Here is a 24,914-nt window from a genome sequence, read left to right as displayed (position 1 = left end):
TGGAATTTGGTGTGCTGTGTTACACGGAGAGTTCAGGCTAGAAAAGCAGTTATTAGTTCCCACTGACTATAAACACGTTTAAAATGCACACAAAAATTGGCCATACCATACAGAAACCAGATGTAAAGATGATGAACTGGTCCACACCACGCGATACATTCCCTTTCCACCCAGGAACCTCCTTCTACGAGTGAGAATTCTCTCTTTGGCATACTATTCTCTATAATTAAAAGCCCACTTGCATGCTGAAAGTCTATTCAATTATTTTTTTTTTCCCTATGTCCATACCTGAATGCTACTAATAAGGAACAACTATTAGAAATAAACTGACAGTTTATATTTACCTTTCTACCTGGTAGTTCAAGGAGTTTTATTTCAGTGAAATTAAGTTCTGGCGTATTTTGACCAATTTACTTAAGTCCTTACTAAAAATAGCAAAATGCAGGCTCCAAACCCCAGTGGAATTGGCACAATCAAACTTCCATGTGATTTATCAGCTTCACTGTCACAGTAACTAACTCGGTGCATTTTTTTGCTTGGTTCTCTCTGTAAGCTGTCAGGAGAAGTCACTCTATCAAACAGAAATGTAACACTATTTTTATTGCTTATCTCTTTTGCCCTGGGTTACATCAGTAAGTCATCTCCCTCCGTCAACTTGACAAGAATCTTTCTGGTGTTGACCTTAAAAGGACACAGCTGTGACAACTTCATGTTTTTTTTCTTTTAATAGTTCTCAGCTGAATACTTGTTCTTGGTAGTCCAGGGTCTTCCTCAAGCACGTTTTTACCCCACGGGTAGACTGAGCACAAAGCTTTGGTCATTCAATCTAATAGTATTTTCCAGCCTTTATTGCAAAATGCACTAGAGAAGTCAGAGGTAGATTTTATTCCAGCAAACCATGATTAATTACAAGAGGTCTTCTAGATTTGGTCTTATTTTCTTAATACTCTGTAATTAATGACTGTGAACATATATCCTTATTTCCACAGCCTTTGCTCAAGATGTTAAGAACTCCACTCCCTGGACTCAATCCCCCCTGGCATTTTCACTCATGTTACATAAATAATTGTGACTGACTCTCCCCGGGTCCCAGATTTTGAAGAACAGGATCAAAAATCTGCTCAAGATATCAGAATGAGGAAGGAAGAATACATTATGAACTGTACACTATCAACCTGTCTTAATACAATACCCCAACCAGGGGACATTTGAAAAATACAAAAATATTTAGGTAATTTGAAAACAGCACTTAGTATTTCTGCCACACACTATCCAGTAAATACAACACATTACTGATTTAATGAAATAATATGATTTTGTGCCAGACCCCTCAAAAAGTGAGGAGGAACATGTACAGGACATATTTCAAATTCACTGCACTATTAGCACTGATGGCTATTTACACAAATATAGACTTTAATCACAGCAATTTATACATCACCAGTTTTGCTCATGATTTAAATTGGCAGGCCAAAAACATCAACATACACATACAATGAGGTTAAAGGAATAATTTGTGTTTTCACTGTATTTATGAGAAGTGACAACTCAGGAACTAATTATTAAAAGATGTCAGCTGTAACTAGATATAGTTGTTTTATCAAAGGAAGGAGTCTTCCTTTGGGTAGTGACTTGTATACATCTTATCTATATGCACTTACTTAAGAAGTTAGGCAGCTCAACGTCATTTTTTTGTGTTTCCACATTTTTATGTTGATACGTATTACAGATTTCATTCCATGCTTTCTATTTACTAGCTAATCAGGGTTTTTATGGCTTATGAAAGTTGGAATTAAATTAAAAATCATTAAAAACCTCTTTAAAGTATTGGTCGTCAGTTCAATGAAGCCTGAGGTATGTAAGAAAGAAAAAAAAAAAAAAAAAAAGGATGTTTACAAAACCTGTTTTGCATTTAAAACTAATTTAAACAAAGAATTACATGTGATTTGTTCACTGTACAATTGTTCATCCAATTGTTTTGGTTTAATCACATTCTAGAATTAACAAATTTCATCATCTCACGCTCTATTTTCATCCATAGAATGGAAGAGGAAAATAAGCTTTCTGCTGCTTCCCCCCTCCCAGTTTCGGGTAATCTTAGTTTTGAAAATGAGAGTAACTGAGCAGAATGTAAAATGGAGAAAATAGTGTCACTGCACCAGCAGAGGAAGCCTCTGGCAAAAGCCAATTTAATCACTTCCACAAACGGTTCCAGGTGTTTAGCTAGCCATTTCCACCAGGACTGTGGTGTGACTTTACTTAAAACTTTGGCAGCAAATAGGTAAATAAACACAATCAAACAGCACATCAAGCTGTGTAGACTTATAACTTAACACAGATCAAAATCTGAAAGCCTTATTTTAAAAAGATAAATATTTAAGCCTTTTTTTAAATATAGGGTTTTCTATTTTTTTTAAAAACAAGATATTTTTTCTTACGCGTTCATTATTAGGTACCTTTGTTATTTATATTAATTAGTTAGGCATGCAATGACTTTTAATATCTACTGCAGTAGTTTCATATAACATCTTTTGGGATAGAAAATATGCTTTAATATGCTATACATTAAAAATCAAACCACATACATGATGTTACCAGTTTAGCTATGCTCCTGCAAGTATCTGCAACATCAGACTGTTATGCATGATGATCACAGAAGAGAAAAAACTGACTGGCAGAAGCCTCAATGGGCTTAAACCAGAACAAAAAAAGTGTACTTAATTTATGAGCTGAAAGTCTGTCTGCACTTTGGCACACACTGCACATCACACCATGTAATTTTATAAAAATCAAATAACTTTGCAAATCACTTCAAATATTTCCATTCTTATTGGTTTTAATCTTGTTTGAAAGGAGAGAAAAAAATTACAGGATGAAATGAAAGCAAAATGTAATGATCTAGGACCATAATTCTCCTGAACGAATGTTCCTAAATGTTTGGAACATGGACCACTGTCAAACTTCAAATGTAACAGGGAACCACTATGCAGCCTTCACATCAAACTTTTAATTAAAAACCCTAAATGGATTATATGATACTGCAGATCGGTATCATACCATCATTATACGTATCTGCAGACCACAATTTGGAAACAAATAAATTAAAGCATTAATTTTCCAAAGGGAATGCTAGTCTCTGTGCTCCTTGGAATACTCATTCTATGTATTGAGATACTACACAGTAGCTCAGCATGCAAATATCTCAAGACCTCCATTCTCTGAGTTTATAACAGTACAAGTGAAAAATACCAGTTTGAGATGGGATTTCTCTCATGAAATGTCATGAGACAATTCCAAGATGATTACATGAAAAAATATTATTTTATCCAGACATCTCCCTCTCCATCTAGATCGCTGGCTGGTTTTTTTCCACAACCAACCTGACCAGGCTCCCATCCTCTCTGTAATGAAGTACTGGTGAAGGGAGGTCAACAAAGTGATTCCCAAAGCTGTCTAGAAAGGACCAGGCTACGCACAGGGAAAGCTCTACATCCTCAGGTCAGGCTTCTCACTGCAGAATGTAGGAGAATTTGGGCAGTTATATATACACACATATATTATTTTTAATATGTATGCATTTGCAACAGAAAACAAAATTGTTTCATATGTATGTGCATATAAATATATGAAGGCATTCAGAAGGAGGTAAAGAAGGGGAACAAAAAAAATAATTAAAAAAAAAAATGCTGTGCTCATTCTAAGGGCTGTATCTAGGTTTCTTGGGGACGGGTGGGGGTGGGGTACAGCGAGCGCGGCCTGCTCGCCGCCGCCGTGAGACCACCGTCACCGCTGTTCTCTGCCCAGTGCTTGAGTGACAGAGCGGGGGCAGCGCCGTTAACCACCGCCGCCGGGGAACCGGGCACAGAGCGAGGGAGCAACCGCCTTCCGCAGCGCTTCCGCAGCGCTTCCGCAGCGCTTCCTGCGATAAGGCGGCCCGCGCCGGCACCCCCGCGCGCGCGCACACGCACCCGCAGCATGCGGCGCAGAGGCTGCATGCGGCGCAGAGGTGATCCGCAGCCCCGCGCCCTGCTTTCGCCAGAGGCGCTGCCGGGGGCGCTGCGGGTCGGGCGGGATGGGGAAACCCGCGGTGCCCCTCCCGGTGCCCCCTCGGCGGGCATCGCCGGCGGGAGCCCGCCCCGCAGCCGTGCTGCGCCGTCAGGCGCGTTCCCGACACGGAGCCAGGGCTGAAATCGCTGAACAGAGGAAGCCGGACTGATACAGCAGTGCAGCTGCGTTTGTTTCCTTCCCCCCCCCCCCGCCCCCCCCCAAGGCCGATGTCAACAAAACCTTCGCTCCAAGCCACCGCATCCCCCCTACCCCTTCCCAAGGTGCTATGAAGTCTTTAAAGATTTGCAAATACGTGTAAATAAGGTTGGGGAGACAGAAGTACAGGCATTAACACCAACACGTCCCCATATCATCCGATAACTTCCCCTTACATGCACAGTACAATACCAGTTTGCTGATCACAGCTTTTCCACTGTACCAGAGCCAAGTGCAGGCAATTACTTACACTTATGTTGACTTTTATAAGAGATAACAGCTATCTCTATGGAAAAGCCACAAGCTGGGGTTTTTTTCCCCTCTATTTTTTCCTTTTTTATTTGTCTTTCATTACTAAACTAGTTTAAAAAAAAAAAAATAGGGGTTTTGTGTAAGTCACCGCTTCACCCAGCCCTCCGCAGAACCCACGAGAAGAACCCGCAGCCTCCTCGCACGGCCGAGGAGCACTTCCCCCAGAACTGGGAAGCCCTGGGCGTACCCCAGCCCCTCCAGCTTTTAAGAAAGCCGAGGTGGGTCCCGAGACCCAGCCAGCCCCTGGGAGGCGTGGAGGTGCCCGGGCTGCGCCGGGCCGGGAGCCCCGCAGCCCCCCAGCAGCGCCCCGCAGCCGCGCCCGGGCAGCGCCGCAGCCCCCTGGGCATCGGCGTGTCCCGTCACGCGGCGCTCCTGCCAGCTGCAAACCGCTGGGATCCAGGTGAAACAAGCCACATCGGGCCCTTGCTCCTTCCACTAGCCATGTCCCCCTTGCCAAGATAAAGGCAGGAGCAATCTACGCATTTTTAATGCAAATGAGATGCAGCCCTCAGGCGTTTAGCAAATTGCCAATGCATTGGGGATGCCCCTGCTCTTTTAGCTTTGTTTCCACATGTGCTGAAAGTTGATGAGTGCTGGTTGTGTTTTTCTTCCCACCACTAAAGGACACAGTACAGATATAGGAAGTTGGAAACCCGATGTTTCAGTAGCGCTCGCAGACCAGATGGCCGCTGCCAGCATCTTTACTTATTATAACCAGTACGAGTGCCACTGCACTGGTATTTCTAAAACTGATGTTGGGTAATCATAACTCTGAGCCAGTACCTCTGAGCAAAAGGAGAACATACTGCATTTATGGAGTCAGCATCTCTGCGTTGGCGTTTTAAACAAAACTACCTGATGTTTACGCATTTGAGGGAAAAGATTTCTGCATAGATCCACCTGTATTCATAAACCAGGGGCATTTCACCGGCTGCAGAAGCATTACGTGACAGCAAATGAAAGAGGGCTTCCATTGCCTTAGTATGAACTCACATGTGTGTTTAAAGCAGATATTAAAAATATGATTCACCGTAATAAAGACACCCCAAACAACTATTTAAAGTGATTCAAAATACAGCATTTGGGGGTGGGCAGGTGTCCACACAGTGCACCTTCCCCTCCCCACCCCCCCAAAAACCACACAAACTCCAATAATAGTAATAAATAGTAATGATAATGGCACATATTTATACTTTATCCAGAAGTACAGCTAGGCTCTTAACAAGATTAGGTCTCGCTTTCAGTTTCACTCACCAGTGAACTAGTCAGCTTGAGGACTGCGTTAAAGAGGTGTGGAGTGTTACTTAGGAGTTACAGAAAGTACATCGGCACGTTAAAGAGACAGAAAAAAACACCAGTCCCATAATCTATATAGGGAAATGATGGCTAAAACAGAAGATACGAGTCTAACACACTGTTAAATCTTTTCCTCCCCAGCGCAGGACATACAGAGTAACAGGAGCTCTGGATACTTACTAAACTTACGCAGAAGAGTAAGTGGGTATCTGTTGCGTGACTTACAAAGCCAGAGGACAAAGAAGGAGCAAATTTTTTGTGGAAGCCTTGCATCATATAGGCTGTGTTTGCCTCATTCACATCCTCCTCCTTTCACTGCACTTCAATGTGAAGAAGCCAGCCTTAGCAATATTCATCTTAGAAATCCAAAACATTGCAAGTATCACACTGCAGCAACAGATGAATCTGCTTCACATGCATTGACGTACCTCCTCGACGTCTGAAAGAAATTCCAGCTTCAGTCAACCCACAAGAGACATGTTGCCTGACTGTACCTTGACAGTATTGTTTATGAAGAAGATGATTTACACACTCGTAATGATTTAAGCAGCTACTTTGCATACATTACAGAGAGAACCTGAAACATGTGACCTGCTTCACAGGGCAGGATTATACCACTGTTCTTGTTGTGTCATGTGCAACCACATTATTTAGTAGTTAAAGCCCAAGCGAGCACTCTGGTATTCCATTGCCTTTGCCGTGCATGCAGTGCAAGAGTTTCGGCATGCCTCTGAAACCAAAGCTTAGTCTCCCAACTTCTAAAGATAGACAGTTAAATAAATGATATAATTGTCAAAGGGGCTCAGTCAAACCTACCACATGGCTCTGCCCACTCAGGATTATGACATTTGCTGGCAGACTTTTTAGGACAGGAAATCTTTCATGGTGTTAATAAATTTGTAACAATGATCATATTCTTAGGGGCCACTCCAATACAAACTTTTTATTAGCACTTACACCGCCTCTCGCAAAGCACTGAGAATGTATGCGTGATCATCATCAGTTCAGAATAAACGGTAAGAACTTTAAATCATTTTTTCTGCTGTTGTTAAAAAAAAAAAAAAGAAAAAAAGAAAGAAAAACCAAACAACAAAGTCAAAAGCTTTTCAGAAAAATGCAAACTAACTTCTGAAGAACGGCTGGGCTCATAGCCTGTCAGTGCTCCTTCATAATTTTGAGTTGTTTTTATTGATCCATATACTTCTTATGCACAACTTCATTACTGCTTTGATAATTACAAGATAATTAAATACAAGACAGAGCATGTATCATGCTGGGGAATCATTTAGTGAGTGAACTGTTGTGCTGAAAAGTGGAATTCTTTCTGTCACTCACAGCACGGTGATACATCCGTAACAAACACAACAGGAGCTATTTTGGGGGTGATCCAATGGCCTACCGGAGCCACAGAAGGCCGCAGCAAAATACAAGGTTCAGAATTAGCTGGAAGTCCCACACACAGGCCTCCACACTTTGCAAACACATAGATGAAGAGCACAATCACATGCAGGTTCACCTCAACTTCAGGGCAAATACAGCACTTGCCATATAATATGTAAGAAAAAAGTCAATGTCTGAAAAATTTCAGCGTAAGAAAAGAGAGGAAGATTGGTGGACGGAGGGGAGGTAACTCAGCAGCACCAGGAGTGAGGGCACCAAAACTCTGTTCACAGCTTTGCCACTGGCTCGCTCTAACACTGCAGTTATTTAGACTCCCTGTGCCTTGGCTCACCTGTCAGTACAATGGGTATAATACTTCATCCTGTTCTTAAGAGGCAATTACTGGTTGTAAAATACTCTGGGAACCTTGATTAAAACGCACTGCAGCTTTGTGATAAGTATTCCCTCTGAAAGAGCGCGCAGGTTGGGTTGTGACAGTGGGAAATACTACCTGACAGCTCGAAAAGAAAAATAACCGGTCCGAATGAGAAGTATGTGCTTGACCTATGCACACCTGCAGGTGGATCCCTCCTGGAATACTTTTTTTTTCTTTTTTTTTCAGTTGCTACGTGTATATTGCAAAAAGAGGAGTAGTGAGAATAGATAATTAAAAAGCTTTTGAAAAGCCCTGGCATTTTCACCAGAGGATCACAGTGGGCCATCTTCAAGAACTCTGATGCAGAACTATATGTAATTAAAAAAAAATAATTATTTGTAATGCTCCTCAAACCCTGTTTTCATTAAGGAGGGGAGGGGAGGGGAAAAAATAAAAAGACAGCTCAATTTAAATATGAATGCTTTTGGAATAAAGAAAATTTTTTAAATTGATGAGCATTCATTTTCCCATACAGTCACATAAAGTCTGAGTAGCTCACGTAAAACATAATTATCAACATTTTAAACCACATTTTCCCCTTGAAAATAAATAAATAAATAAGCATGCCAAAATCTTTTTTGTTCATTAAGAGCCAGATCCAGCAGAAAACATCTGCAGACTTCTAGACCAAGCAAGCCCTGGAAGGCCATGGGTACTGGCTGCACCTCGTGCCAACCCCAAAAATTTGGCTGGTTCAGAAAGATTTAAACAAAACAAAAAAAGCCCTGCAGCTTTACATGTCTGGGAATTGTGGAACTGCGTTAGGTTTATGAATAAAGAATAGGGGTGAGAAAAAAAAAACCAATTCCTTTTAAAAAGGAGATCCCTGTCTCTCCTGTCCTCCGCCATTCCAGGTGCTAGACGGGGGCTCCCCTCCCTCCCCAGGGACACTATGGAGCTGGCAACAGTGGCTGTGGCCCCAAATGCACAGTCCACCTGCACCCCCTGCTGCATAGGGGCTGGGGGGGCCCCGAATCTAGCACTCACACCCCACACACACACCCGGCACCTTCAACGGGTGACTGAGCATCCAGCTGCCAGCCACACTCCTGGACACAGAGCAGCTGCCACTGGCAAACCCAAAGGAGCATCCCTGGGATGGGAGCCAGCCTGAGCCATCCAAAGGACACTGCAGGGCCACCACGGAGGGTCTGGCACTGCTGGGGGCTTAGAGCCACCCCTGCGAAGGTGACCCGGGGACGTGCTGGTCTCCCCAGGGCCAGCCACCTCTCTAGCCCCACGGAAGGATTGGACCCTACAAGCAGCTCAGAACTTCTGCCACGAGCTTGAACAAGCTCCAAGGTGCAGTGCAAGGGAAGAGCCTCAGCTACTGTGGGCACCCAGCAGCACGTATTTAGATTTCGAGCTACTCTGAATATGTGTATGCAAACACAGTGCGGGAACTGGCAGCGTCGGCGTGGCTGCCTGCTGAAATAAAGGAAAAGTTTAGGAAGTAAGTTTAGGAAAAGGGCCCTGTTACTGCAGCAGATGAAAATTAAAGAACCTGCTTCTAGGATAGTTGCCACATTTTTAGACTTTTGATAGAAATAATGGCTTTTTCTGACTAGCCCTTCACTACATCCCCCTTTGGGAAAGCCAAGAAACCTCCCGCTGATTTAAGTCACATCTCATCTTCTGCCCCGCTCAGGGACCAGCCTGTATTTCAGAACGACACCCAGCTCACCTTGTGCGGCTAGCCCCACACGGGGAAAAGGACCGGGCAGGTATTAAAAGACCAAGTAACAGTACACCCATGTGTTCTGCATAAAGCCATCCCGAAATTTTGGTTTTGCAGTGTTCATTTTATAGACACCTCCTCAAGAGGAACAGCAGCTGCAGTATGCTGCCTTGGTTAGCAAGATGTGATACACGCAGAGATATATACTTAGGAGAGCACAGAGGGACTCTGTGCGATCACCATGTAACTGCAGACACTCTGCAGGTGTGTATTTACAATACTATTTATATAGTGCCGAAAGTGGACTACATTAATATACCGTGTGCATGATTCACTGTCATTAGTCCTGCCTTCCAATAATGTGGACCCTAATATAAATAATATCACTAGAGCCTCTCCCATACAATACACAAACTTGTTAGTTTAGTTATATATACAAAATTTCCAACTGCACTTAGATTTTTTTTTAAATTATAACAAGTTCTTGAAGTGAGACCTTTGCTTATGAGTTGAAATTAGCCAGCTGACAAAAAAAAAAGCAAACCAAGAAGCCAAGAGACTTGTACTTAAAATGCTGAATAAGTTGGTTATCTTAAATAAGTAACACTAATCTGAACATGAACTAAAATAAATCATGTATTTTTACAACACTAGATACAAATAATCGTCATATTTATCATTACAGCTCTATATACCTGTCGGATTACTGCTTTCAAAGCCTTAAGAAATGTACCAGTGTCTTTGAATTAAAATGCACTTTCTTTATGCTAAATCCATGAAGGTGCTCTTGTGGGAAACACTGCATTCTACATTAATTTTTTATTAAAAAAAAAAAAAAGCTTACACAGCCTCAGAAAAAACACCAAGTGGCAAAATCCCAACTTTGTCCATTCATCCTTTGATTTTGTCTTTGCCATAATAAATTCTATGAAAATGTTGCCAGAAATAAAAGTTACCCTTTACAAGGACTTTTTCATCTTTCTCTAAAACCAGGGAGTAAACAGCCTGCAGTTCTATCAAACCTGATGCACAGCACATTATAAAGATGAGCTCTTTTCTGCCCATATCTAACATTTAAGGAGGAAAAGAAAAAAGAAAAAAAACCACTTCCCTTGAAACTCTTAATTCTGGCTACATAACAGCTCAGTAAGACACCAAGATAATGTCTCACACATCGAAACAGCATTAGTAGTAACATCTGCAAACTCACACAATTAAGGAACCAGTGTTTTCTATACAATTTTTAAAAAGTGTTTTAAAATGCCTCTGCCCATTCTATGCACTGAAAGCCGTAAATAACTGGATCAGTAAGTAAATTCACCATCTAGCAGAAGAATGATTCTTGAGATTAACTCAAGAAAGTAAAAGCTGAAGAGCTTGCTGCTAGTAGCTGATGGGATAACCCAACTCTAAAGTCAGAAAGAGCAAAGTATCTCCCTTTCATTAACAGTGGAGGGGAAAAAAAAAAAAAAAAAAAGCTTTAAAAGGTACACAATTAGTTAGCTTTGTAGTGATTAATTCAACAACTGCAAAGCCAAAAACAACTTCAGGCACTTAACCATGAAACTGTCAGTTCCCTTTGCTTGACAATAAAGCATCCAAAAAGTAAACAACTTCTGTGATTTTTCTATATGTGTACTCCATCATGAGAAGACGATAACAAAAGAATTACCAGGCAAGTTCAGCAGAGGCTTTTTATACCTTATGGCCCGTAACACAGAGGTGAGATGTGCCCAGATTCCATTCCTTTTCCTCACTGCCAGCTCTAAGAAGACAGTTCATATGGTTCCCTAAAACTTTACAGAAGGGATTGAAAATCTTTTCCCCAGGAAGCAAAGCGCTCATACCAGTAAGGGAGCTCTGAGGATGACGGGACCCCTATACTCTCCATATCAAGGCAAAAGCAGGCAGCAGCTCTTGCTCAGACCAGCTCTCCCAAGGAAGCAAATGGAAGCTCTGCCCCGGTAAGGAATGCAAAACTGTATACTTTATCACCTCTTTTAAACAAACTCCAAAACTGAGTAACTATTGAACAAATCAAAAAAGGGCAGGAAGCTGAAAAACAAATTAAAAGCACAAATCAAAGTATTCCTCTGACCTGCAAACATTTAATTCAGGCATCTTCTTCTTTCAAACAAGATGCCTATGAGCATTTTGGTGGCTGCTCATAACCAAATGTGTCACTCGCAAAATTATAGTGTTTGGGGAGGGTACCAGGCAACTGAAAATGGCTTTTGCTAGAAGTATGTCACAAGCACATCTTTTAGTCACCTCAGAATTGCACACAACTTCGCTTCATTCCTTCGCGCTAGCTGCATGCAGATTGCTTCACAGAAATACAACTGCAGTAATCTGCTTGACAGTAAACAGTAATCAGTAAATACTGTTTACTGAGGAAGATACATGCCCCTGCTATTCCCTCAGCTTACCTATCCCCCATCTCTGCCTTCCACTCTCAGTTCCCTTGCTCTCAGAAATTTTAGCGGAGGGAATAAATACAGGTAGTGAAACAGTGAAATCCCATAGCTGGCAAGGTTTACCTCTCTGAATGGACAAATTCTTCAGTGTCTGGAGCTGCGTGGAGTTAAGGATTAGATTCTAACCAGGGAAAACACAGGAAAATAGTAATAAATATCACACAGTAATCCACGGGAACTTTGGTCCCAATGTGATTTTTCTATAGTATCCTACAATAAATGACATTACAACATCCATAATCTCAGCTCATATATCAGAGTGCTCTCTCCACTCTCCTTCTTGCCCTTCTTTCTTTCATGTAGTACATTTCCTAAGAAGAAGTACTTTTTTTCTGCAAAAGTACAGTCAATGCAGTCCGGTTCCTGACTGAAAGCAGCACAGTAGCTCAGTGAAAACTGCCACGGACCATATCGTGCTGCACGGAGCTACAGCTGAGGCGTGACCGGGGGTTTGTGGCAGCATTACCCTGGTAAGGTCTCGTCCGAAATTCCTTCTGACAAGACAAAGGAAGTCACAGTTTTCTGGAGAGCAAAAAAAATAAATAAATTGTATTCATATGCAGTAAGAGCACTTCATGTCATAGTGGATTTTACAATATCCTAGTTCTCCTATTCAGGCATGTGTCTTTTGGGCAGTAAAATTCTGAAAACCCAGGAAGGTAAAGCTTGCTTAACCATGAGTCTCCTTTCACCCAGTAAAATAAAATTCCACAGCTGTTTTTTTTCTTTCTCCTGTGACTTTTTTAAGCTTCTTCCCATTGACAACTAGCCACTGACACGCTCTACTATTGAAACGAAAATCTTTAAAAATGCCAGCTTTTAAGATTCTTAATTTTGTCCCAGTCAGGTAAATTTTTTTGCACTAGAAAGTTCAGCAGATCTGCCAGGTCATCTTTGTTAGTAAAGATTTTCGCATGCACAAATAAAAGTTGAGAAATTACTTACGGGGGAAAAAAAAAAGGCGGGGGGGGGGGGGGGCTAGACAAACCCATTGTAAATGTTCCTTAGATAATGCAGTACCACAGCAAATCTCTAAGGAAAGTTAAGCTGAGACTGCCATGAACACCAAATAAATTTGCACCACTGGGTTGTTTAAGGTCCAATAAATCTTACTTCCCGATGGTTTTAAACCTCCAGAAAAGTTTTTCAGCTCTAGACTCTGTACGTTGTAACAAAACTGTCTACCTACAACCTATTGACTCAGATGTGCCATCTGTGAGAAATATTTTCAGAACATACTTATGTTTGCAGAACTACCAAATTATGAAAACCTTCGTTAAGAAAAAAACAAACCACACACATATACATACATTAAAACCAACCGAACAACTTAACTCTTTTTCTCTTTGCATGATAATGCTCAAGAAAGTTGGTTAAAATTGCCCCTATTTCCAATTCAAATTCTTATTAATTTATTTGAACTATCTCACGTTGCAGTCAACAACTGCAAAGCAATAAAATCCATCACAGTTCAGACATGATATACTGAGCAACAGCAGAAAAGCCAAGGGTTAACGTCAACCAAAGAAATCACACCACTGTATGATTTATCTGATACTGTGAAAAATACTAACAATTGCTGAAAACAAAATCAGATGGCACAGACAAGCATTTTATTTACCATGCTGCAACTTTTTGCAGGTTCGTTACATCAGAAGCACATTCTGTGGATGATGGAAGCCACCACTTCCCCTGGCCTGTCAAAAACACCCTGATGCCCATGCATGGCGTACAATTTTATGAGGGCATTACAGCCTGCTTACATGGATATACCTGTAATACTGGAGTTTCAGTCACTCCACTGTTATTTCTACAAGCCTTTCACAGGGTAGTTAGTAAGGAACAAGAAAGCATAGCCGTGAAGCCAGTGAGTAGCAGCAGGGCTGAGAAGCAGGTGCATGCCTAAATGTACTGTTTAATTTTCATTCCCCTTTTGGAAGCAAAGTGATTTCAAACCAAATGCATCGATTTTAAAGGTGGCCAGACCAAAGGGCTGCCTCGTGCAGCAAGGTGCTGCTTGACTATCCTGAGCGGGGCAGTCAAAAATGCAAGATGGAGCCTTACAAAATGTCGTTAGTGTGTCCTCAGCCCAGGGAAACTGCTTTAAAGTAGCAACTGTAAGAAAGCCTAACATGAATTCCCCCGAAACCACAGCTCCCTCTCAGTAAGCTGCAACATAATTAGGAATTTTCCCGATGAGGATCAGATCTTACTCTAGATGAAGCTAGCAGTTGTTTTGTCCCTTGCAAGTACAGGGGGGAGATCAGGGCTGTAATCAGAGGGGTTTAATCAATCTTTGGTCGTATCTAAGTTTCTGCCAGGTTGCCAGGCAAAGCAGCTTAGATTCACAAAAATCACTCGCCTGAAAATCAAAACAGCCCAAATATTAAAAAAAAAGCCCCAAACACACAAACAAACAAAAAAATCAAGTTATGCTAACTTCGTTTTCTCGCTAGCCAACTTAATGTCATAAACAACTGAAAGGCAATGATGCAAAATGGATTCTTGCCTAGATTTGTAAACTTTTCCAAAAGTTGTAATATCCTGCATTTGATGACATCATGAAACTAACCACAAGTAAAAGTTGGTTTTCAATTTGTTCTACTTTTCCCTCATTAGTCTCTGTGTCAGAAATAGAATAAGAACCCTCATTAAGTCACATTAAATTCTTTAAACTCATTAAGGGCTCAGAGAAAGAACAATACAAACACTGGTGTTTTTGTAAAAAAAATTATGCAACACAGATGGACTTCCATTTCTATGTATTTTTAGACTGTATGTATGTGCGTATAGCAGCCAGAGAGAGACCGATATGCATGAGGGAGAAACGGAGAGGCAGCGTAAGAGAGACAACAAGGCAGAGCATACCTTACATATGACAGAATGATACCTAGATAAAAGTGGATTATGCATGATCACTTCAGACCTGATATAGATGAAGTGCTTAATGCTTTGTATCCTGAACCGTGGCAGAGCTGGAGCCTGAGCCATACCCCACATTTCTTTTTTAGTTAACAATTCCTCAGGACTTTTTCTGGTGAGACGACAACCTTGAGGGCTACACAGCCAGCAGCAATCAAGTGGCAGTCAAACTTTTTGTCCATCGACTACTTTGATTGCTGCTGCTGTAGCCCAACATACTCTTCTGACTGTAGCCAGAATTACATCTACTAATCACGCTTGTGGACTTACACGTAAGATACAGGTGTGTGCAGAATTTCAACAGTCTTGGAGTGCAAAGGGTAGGTATTTGTTAGAAGATTTATTGTAGCTGAATGACTCAGATATATGTTGTTGATAACTTCTGATCTTACCCCCCATAAGACTGGAAATATGAGTGCAATGCCACAAAATTATTTACATGCATATAGTATGCTCAAACTATTAAAGGATTAATATAATCCTTGTGTGTGTGTGTGTGTGAGAGAGAGAGAGAGATAGATGTATCATGCAAATAGGAGTTTAGTTATAAAGAAAACTCTGAAGAACGTGGAAGAAGACTAATCAGATGGCACAAATTTCAGATGTTTGTAGCAGGCAACAGAAAGAAAACAGTATATACAGTAGACGGAAGACCTGAGTTAAATGTTCCTTTCCTTTCCACCACTGTGACAGCTGAAATGAGATGTGAGATTGTTAGTGACATGCCCCAGACCTGAGCATCCAGAGCTGGGCACCAGGGTGGCATGGGCAGGCAGCCTCCGCTTGCAAGCTCTCCTGTTTCTCTAGCAGATTCAGATACTGTTTACCTGCAAGGCACAAGGTAAGGCTAATCTATTTTCACAAGCTTTTGCCTCAGGTATTTGGGGCAAGGTTTAATTTATTAATTGTGTGTGTGCGTCCATATCTACGTGCGCAGGAGGGGAAAGCTCGGCAACGATCAGCATGTATTGCATTTTTGGTTCATATTCTGTAACTGCAGCTGGCAAATGTCTGATAGATATATTTAATACACCTAAAATAAGAACATTAAATAGAAAAGCAAACTATACTCAGATTAGGAAGCTGAAATTGGAAGTATCCTTCTTTCATGAACCAACGTTTCATCTGCATAGTAAGTTCAGGATGATGTTCCACATAATTCACAGCATTTGCTGGAAGAGCAGCAGCATGTGAGAAAGTTAAGAAGAATCATACTTTGGAAACACTGAAAACCTTCTACCCCCAAAGAAAATTGCTTTATCCTAACTCATTTAACTTCCATTAAACCACATCTGCACACAGGAATTTTAGGCGATACTTAACTTCAGTATCTACTTCAAACTTTTTTTTATATCAGTTGAGAATTCATTTTTGAAAATAATCCCAGTAAAGTCACTGGGATATCCAAAAGTAGTCTGCAAGGTATCTTGTCTAGGCAGAGCAGGCTATTTTTTTTTAATTACTAGCAAAAATCCCCCCTTGCTTTTTTGTGAACGACCAAGCTGTATGTTTAATTTTTTAAGTTTCAGTACGTATTTCAGACTTGCAGACTTTGCAAAGTAGGTCAGGAATACCCAAAGGATACACATTTGAAGGCTACAGATAGCAGAACACACCATTTACGGCTTTGTATATACACATACATACACATTCTATATAATATAGGTAGATAGAGTCAATGATTTAAACACATTACATCTATACTCTGTGTTTCAAGAACATTCAGATATTTACACTGTTAGATCACCACTCATTTTAGACCTATACTAGTGCCAGCTGCCAAAAAAAGGTACACAAATCAAAATATGTTACCTTTGTTCAAACAATACTGCTGTTCATTATATAATAGAAACTGTCATGCTTAATCTTCCAGGAACCAAGACCTGGTACATTCTTGGATCAGAGGTGGCTTGAAATGGTTTGAGGCAAAACTGAAGCATATTGTTTAAGTAAATCTTGTTGAGAAACATAAGCACATTGATGATTTTTAGCATCATCTTTTACAGACTGTTTTTTTTCCCCGATATATTAGTAAACTAAAAATGCTGGCATATTGTCCAAATGCAGAAAGATGAACACATCAGTGCTTTTCCTGTAGCATTTTTACAATATCAAATTATACATTCCCTTCTGCACTGTCAGCCTCACTAAATGTAAGGGGGGATCTGAAAAGGATGCTTGAGCACAGATGCCGCGACAAAGTACAATGTACCTATGAAAATTACATGTTGACTTTGAGAATACCCCAAAACTATATTTTTCCCTGGGAATTATCCGTATCATCCAAGTACCCCAATGGTTATTGTGGGCACTAAGCTACAGGCTGCAATGTTCATTTCCCATTAGACTTGAAAAAATTGCCAAAAGCAGCATTCTAAAATATATCTACAGCATGATCTTGAGAAATACAGAGAAATGGCAGAAATGCTTTAAATTCTTCAGAGTTGGAACTTTTTAAACTTGTATTTTAATCTGAATAAACTCTAAGTAAGTATAATTCACTTACTGAGGAAAATCTGTTTGACAACATTACGACTCCAGCACTTCTTCAGATTTTTAAGACTACAAAGGACGTATTTTACAATTTCATCTTTAACAACACAGATTATACAATATTCATCAGGCAGACACAATCTTACTTAGAGACAGACACAGACACACACAATCCTGCAGAGGCCAATCCTGCAGCCTTCACTGAATTCAAAAGTCCCCCTGACGTCAATGAGTATTTTTCAAGAATGAGAATTGCAGGATCAGGCCCAAAAAGTGCTTATGAAGATGAGATGTTACTTCAACAGATTGAATGTTAGATTAAATATAAAGATTGAGGCAAGACAAGTCTGGGGTTTAAACCCTAGGGAGGATTGACATTTAAAGTGTTGCCACTGAATTATAGCTCTCCACATTGGGTGGGGTAACCTCCTACTGGGTGGAGTGTCTCCCCTAAAGGAAGGGAAAACTGGCACAAGCCAACTTGGTCTTTGAACGATTTCCCTACTTGCCAACTTATGAAGTCGTCCTGACGTCAACTTCGTCAAGAAAGTCTATTGCCCAACTCAGTCTTTTACCATAGAAAGTTTGCTTGTGTTCAAAACCCCAGCAGACGTAGAAGAGAATTTAAGGAAATAAGCCAGAAAACTCTAAACAAAATAAAGAAATAAGGAAAGAAAAGCAAAGAGTAGAATGGATTTTCTTACATACAGTTAATGTTAAAAAAATCCTTTTGTTGGGTTTTCTTATTTCTAATATCAGCTTAATACAAATAGATACGGATCACTAGAGACTATTACTAAACATATTTTAAAATCTGGTTTAGCTTTAAAATATGGGGTGGCGAGCGCACATAAAGTGGCCGCTCGGCAAGATACGATCTCTCCAGTCTTCTGCAATGAACAGTGAATATCCTCCCCATCAGCGTCACTAACAGGTGTAAAACACTCTCACACTAGGAAAACAATATTCACTGAACTGCCACCAAAGGTATGTTTAACATACTATTATTCTTTGAATCAAAATTAATTGTTTCTCCAAAAGAAGGCTTTGGGTGCTGGGTGGAAGAGAAGGGGCGGGGGGGCTGGGGGGTAGGGGTGTCAAACCAGAAAAAGAAAATGGATAAAGCATCTCAAAATGCCCATGGGAAAAAAAAAATAATAATCAGAAAACAGTGTAAGTTACCGTAACCTGAAATGCACCAGCCATCACAAAGAGCAATTGGAGAAATCCAGCAGAGCTCAGCAGGAAAGATTTTTAATAACAGATTGAAAAACAAGAATAAAAATAACTGCATCAACAGGGCCTTTCTTCCTCAGGCCACAAGCCCGTTTTTACTTGAATTTAAAAAAAATGACAGTTTGGCCACTAAAACCAATCCAGAACATTATTAAAAGTTAAAAGCTACCAATTACTTCTGTCTGTTCTTTTAAAGCAAAGTTTGGCATTACGTCAGTTGGTTTAAAGAAAACAAGAAAGAGAGAGAGAAAGAAGGAGAGAAAGTTTCCTGCTTGTATAAATTAAACCACCAGGGAAGGTGTCTAGCCACTTGTAAAGCATTTATTACAGGTTTTTAAAGGGCTAGTAACATTTTAAAAATTAAATATTTTAAAATACATTTAAGAGAGAGAGAGGAAAAAAAAGTCAATCTGAGTCTGGAAAGAAAGCAGACTTACAAGAAATTAGACATGCATGAACTGCAGCTAAGAAAGTAAAAATTACTATTAGCACTAAACCTCGCAATTCAATGTAATTCTCTTTCCAAGGCAGAAATAATCGCATTGTAGCTGCTCTATTCGCATGCATCCCCCACGAGCACGGAAAAGCTCCACTGAACTTTACAGGATGGAACCAACTGGGTTCCGTAGGAACATCCTATGGAAGCACAACTTGTGGCACCTATGCAATTTAGTGAAGAATTTTCTCTCTGTAGCTTTTCTAAATCTATGTACAGAGACCTGCAGCAGGAGTAAGATTCCTTAGTTAACGCAGCAGGACCGTAATAAAAAAAAAAATAAATCACCGATAGAAAGATTAGCAATTTCTGTTAAGTTTTAGATGTATTTTCCATTGGTGGTGATGTTATTAAATTTTAAAGAACCACTTTAAATGTACCAGAAAAGAAGAAACTGATAGCACAGAACATGAATAAAACATAGATGGCTATTCAGCAAAGTTTCTTACATGCAGCTACGCCAGTTCACCTAAATCACAGTCTTCTAAACCCGTAACACCAAAACAGAGACTCCTCTGACTCCAGACGACACGTCAAGTGGAATGGTGTTCAGCTGCGCAACGCTTTTGGGGTGTGACAAAATGTCCACTGGGGACTTAAATCAAGACAGTGGTAGTTATTCTCCCATTGCTCTGTGTTTCATTTGATCCTTGGTCTGCATGACAAGAAGTCAGAATAACATGCCACCGCTTCTCTCCCGGCTGTGCTCCTCTGCCCCAGCAGCATTTCTTGTGTTCTGGGCACGTATACAACTGGCTAAGGAGCTGCGTTCTGGAAGGCCCTTTATTGATTAGGTGCAAAACAACAGCAAGAAGGGAATAATAAGCATAACCCGAAAAATGTAGTTGCATGTTTTGCCCTTGTAAACATTTACTATTTAATGGTGTAATTGTACTTTAATCCTTCACATCATCTGATATAACTCATTACGTGTTTTTCTTTTAATTAGCAAACACACAATCCAAAAAAAACAAAGCACAGAAAGTTTGTACGTACCATAAAAAAACTGAAGTGAAAATAGTCTTAAAGTAATCAAATGTTCTCTCTTTGGATGCAGGCTTATCTCTTTAATGTCAGAAGACAGCTTCATTGGCACAGGGTAAGAAAAAGAACTCCCTAATTCATGACAGTACCAGGAAGAAAAGTTCTTCTCCAGAAGGACTGGAAAGGGCACTTTTATTTATCTTCTGGACAGACAAAAATAGTAGAACCTAGACCAGATACGCTGTAATTAATGTATCCAAAGGTCAACAGGCAATGGTATTTATACAATAGATGGGTGCAGACTACGCTGGTTATAGTATTAATCACCGGTATTTGAAAATAGCATTGTTTTCTTACTAGGTAAGAACTTTACAGAGAGTTTCAGAAACAAAAAAGAAACTTTTTTTTTTCTTTTTCATACCTGCCTCCTATTCTTTTTGACCAATTGCTTTTTAACTCGTGGGGTGTAATATCTGGGACAAAAATGCCCAAGTTTACAGTCACCTAGGACTGCCAAAACTAGACCCAGACTACCTCACTAGTTGTGTGGAGGAAACTAAATTAAGCAAGGGCAAACACCAACTGGAAAGTTGTCAGTTTACTGAATGAATGGCTTCATTTTACACACCAGTTAGCATATCTTAATCAGAATATATTTCTGTTCAAGGCCGATACTTTTACTACCAGGTGGCAGTTTGTTTTAACTGAAACTGTATTAAAAGTGTAATTTATTTCCACTTTACTTTCACCTAACAAAAAGGGTTGTCAGATTCCCAGCCTGTCATGTTCAAAAATATTTAACCATAAACTTTCTCACAATGTTATATTTGGTGTTACCCACAAACCTTTATTAAAGCGATACTGCCAGTGTGGCTGCAGTTAAGATCTGAGAATGTTTCTATTAAGATTATTACATTAAAATATTGTCAAGAGTTTGTAAGAGACATAAATATTCATACACATATGCCCCCAACCCCAACTTAGAACGAAAGTTCCACATAAAAAGAAAAATGTAAATACATACTCAAAGTTGTCTGTTTGTAATTAAAATTTTGGGTTTTTCCTAAATGTCTTTGCTAATTTTTTAACTCTTTCACACTGTAATGTAAAATAGTTTTGTTTCAAAGCAACTGCCTGATAAAATGCTAAAAGTGGTAATTCGCATGAACAGAAAGTAATTAGTCATTGTTTGCACAATGCTTTGAAAATACAAAACCCTATGTGTCAACTAGCATTAAAATATAATATAATTGAAATACAGACATTTAACAAGCAACCATTGCATCTCAGACACCCGAGTCCACACACAGGAATTAGCACTACACTGTTATTAATGCATAATCACGATATGTGAATAATAATATTCTTCACACGCAGCCAGAGCATGCATGATAAAAGTTTACTACAAACAACAGACAACGCATGACAGAAAAATAATCCTGCTAGGGATCCATCAAATAACACTGAATTTACTTGATCACTGATAAAAACGTAACACAACCTGCAAAGTTACCATATAAATTATTATAAAAATGCATTAAAAATGAGAGGATAACCTGACTACATCGTGTTTGATGCCCGAAGAAGTCTCAGATCTCTGAAGTTGTCATTTACATTTTTTTCCCCTTTATTAACATTACTATGGAATAAAGAAAAAAAATGAAGCCATACTCTCACAGGCAAAGATTGCCCAGTGTTACTTAAGAGTCTGTTTTAGAGGAACACAGGCAAAACATGTAAACTTAAAAGCTGATGCAACTTTGCCCTTTACTTACTTTGTTGTGACTATGTATATGCAAAGTTCCAAACAAGGAAAAATTATTATAGGTAACAAAATTTAAAAAAAAGCGATAATCAGACAGAACAGGGTGGACTATAAACTGCATACTCTTCTCATATATAATCTCTCTTGGTTTTAAAAAGGTGAAACAGATTTCTGTTGTCAAAAACAGTCTGAGGATTAATTTGTACATAGGCACTGATACACTACTGAACCGAGCATTATTGATACAATGTGGCAAACCTCAAAGCAGGTATACATTTTTCAAGGAAGAAAAAAATACTTTCTTCCCCCCCCCCCCCCGCCTCCTCCCCAAGCAAAAGGTTCCACTTGTTTGGTTTTACCACGTTATTAACAAACTTTCATTCTGTGGTTAAAAAAGTAAAAAAAAAAATCTTTCGAAGTGTTGATATCATTTCCAGACAGTCTTGTCAGCATCACAATTTACAGGAAATAGTTGATGTTCTCAAATAAACCCTGTATTTACTCATAGACCCAGAGTACTGAAAAAAAAAAAAAAAAAAAAAGAAGTCCTCACTCTTTTGGAGGACTTGTTTTAAATGTCACTCTGGTGGAATATCTGAGAGCGCTGTCTAACCTAACACACATATTGTGAACATGAGGCAAACACAAACTGCACTTCAGAAGACTACTGTAACTTTTATTCTCATTTTGTCCACGTCAGGAACTGGCTCTTACCACTACTTTCCTTTGCTGCCCCTTGCATTTTTAAGTCTGGCAGTCTTCTCTACATGTTCAACTTTTCCTAAAACCAACAGGAAAGTAACATGATGCCACCAACATCCATAGGATTCTGTTGCGTAGTTGAAGAAGACTGTGTGAATGGCAAAGAAGTTTGATGGTTCCTTGCAAGACCTACTGAACTCGATTAAATAAAACCTGAAGCGTATTAAATTATTGTTTGTTTCAACCAACATTCAAAACGCACTTCGTGCTGTAAAAGCAGCAAAGGCAGCATGGTCCGTGTAACAGCTTACACTCTTTTACCTAGAAAATATTTTCCCCTTGAAGGGGGTTTGTCGCCTTGGTTCCCCAAGGGTGCCGAGGTGGCCCTGGCTCCAGCCCTGCCAGGCAAGGTACTGGCACTGGCAGAGGAAGGAGTGATGGAGGGGAGACATCTCTCCACTTCAACTTGTCACTTGTCCCCACAACTCGAAGTTTGCCATTTACAGATAGAAAACACAACCGTATGCAGGAGAGGGATAAAAAAAAAAAAAAAAAAAAAAAAGGTAAAGAAGGCTAGCGGGCCCCACTAGAAACCGCGTAGGAGTGCCGGGATGTCTGAGCGCCTTGATTTGCAGCAGGGAGTCAGATAAACAAAGCCCCTGAAATGTCAAGCCCCCTCGGGGCGCCGCTGCAGTCCCAGGGCAGCGCGGCGGCGAGCAGCACCCCCGGCCCGACCTGCCAGGCCCCGCGGCGCTCGCCCCCGGCCCGGGCCACCCCGGCCGCCCAGCGCCCGTCCCCTCCACGCAGCCCCGCCGTCCGCGGGCCTCGCCCCCGTTCATCCCCCTCTGCCGTAGGGCGAACACGCGGTAAGTACCGCGGGGAGCAGCCCCCGGCCGGCAGCCCCCCAGGATGGGGGAAGGGGGGAAGCCAGGCGCTCCACAAAGTTGTGGCAGGCAGGGGAGAGCCGAGCGTGGGGACGCAGCGCTGGAGCAGAGCTTCGCCTTTAAGAGGGAAAAGTTTTACGTCTCTCTGCGCTCTGATTTCAAAAAAAACAAAACAAAACAGGAAAAAAAAAAAAAAAAACACAACACCACAACCATGTCGCCTTTTCCCCCGGTGTGACCGGGAGGGACCCAGAGCCCCCCTCCCGGCGCAGCACAGCTCCGTACCCGGCCTCTCCCGGAGTGTCCCCGCGCAAGGAGGGGGAAGAGGGGAAGGGGGGGGGGGGGCGGGGGGAGAAAAAAAAAAAAAGTTTTTCCCAAACTTACTACTCTTCATGATGGTGTCTCTGTGCCCCGCTTGTCAAGATCCCCATTAAAACTTCCAGCAGCGGCAGGAGCGGCAGGACTGTGCGACTGCAGCTCATCGGATGCAAACCCTCTTTGCTCGTCTTCTACTTCCACCCCCCGCGTCTCCCTTCCCCTCCCCCCGGAGCGCCCCGGTGCCGGGGAATCGCGGCCGCGGAGATAAGGCGCGGAGAGGCGCGGAGGGGAGGGCACAGCCGCACCAGCCCGCGGCCGCCGCCGCCGCTCCCCTCCCCGCCTCCGGGCCAGGGGGCTGCTCCCCCTGCCCGCCGCCGCTGAACTTGACCCTCCGGACTCCAGCGGGGCTACCGCGGTTTTGAAGTCGCCAATTTCCAGCCATCACACATGGCTTTGACCCACCGGCGGGTGGAAAGGGGGGCGCTGGGGGGGGGGGGGGGGGAGGATGCACCAAAAAAAGCCTGTGAAATCCGAGCACAGCCCCCCGCTCCCTGCGGCTATGCCCACCCCCCGCTTTTGTTGTTTTGATTCTTTTTGTTTTGTTGTTTGGGGATTTTTTTGGGGGGGTGTATATTTTTGGGGAGAGGGGTGCACCCGCGCTGCCCCCCCCCCCCCCCCCCCGGGCACACGCCGCGCCGCCGCGGGCGCGGCGCCCCCCCACCCCCCGCGCCCGCCGCCGCGCCGCCCCCTCCCGGCCCGCCGGCCGCGGCGCCCTCCCCGCCGCCGGGCCGCCCCCGCCCGCGCCCCCCCGCGCCTTACCTGTTGATTAACCGTCAGCAACAGCCCCGGCAGCCTGGAAGATGGTGGAGCCGCGGCGTGAGCCATGAACCGTCTCCTGCTGCTGGCGGAGTTGGCCGCGGATTATGTGGCGGTGGCCGGGGAGGGGGGGGGGGGGGCGGGGGGCCGCGGCGCCGCTGCCTCCCCCCTCGGCCCCGCTCGGCGGGGAGGGGGCGACGGGCCCGCCGGCCGCCGGCGGGCGGTGCGGTGCGGGGGCGGGGGCGGGGGCGCGGCGGGGGGGGGGGCGCGGGCCGGGGCACGGCGCGGCGGCCCCGCCGGCGGCGAGGCGGCGGCCTGGGAGCGCGGGGCGGCCGGCGCGTTATCAGGACTGTTATCGCTTGTCAGGACCTCCGTCTCCCCGCATTACGTCAGTTTCAAGACACCAACACTATTAATATCAAAGGAGCCTTCGCGGAGGAAAGCGCCACCCCAGAC

General features: G+C 42.3%; 1 protein-coding gene across 1 annotated transcript in view; it reads right to left on the bottom strand.

The window, feature by feature from the left end:
• Positions 1-24,592, bottom strand: part of TRPS1 (transcriptional repressor GATA binding 1) — a 219,957-nt gene extending 195,365 nt beyond the window's left edge. Inside the window, exon 1 of the mRNA XM_037381557.1 lies at positions 24,462-24,592. The gene's annotated coding sequence lies outside the window, so the exon portion shown is untranslated. The remainder of the gene's footprint in view (positions 1-24,461) is intronic.
• Positions 24,593-24,914: the final 322 nt, after the last annotated feature.

The sequence above is a fragment of the Falco rusticolus genome, chromosome 3 (genome assembly GCF_015220075.1).
Source record: "Falco rusticolus isolate bFalRus1 chromosome 3, bFalRus1.pri, whole genome shotgun sequence".
NCBI classification, from domain to species: Eukaryota; Metazoa; Chordata; class Aves; order Falconiformes; family Falconidae; genus Falco; species Falco rusticolus.
This window is presented reverse-complemented; position numbering and strand designations above follow the sequence as displayed.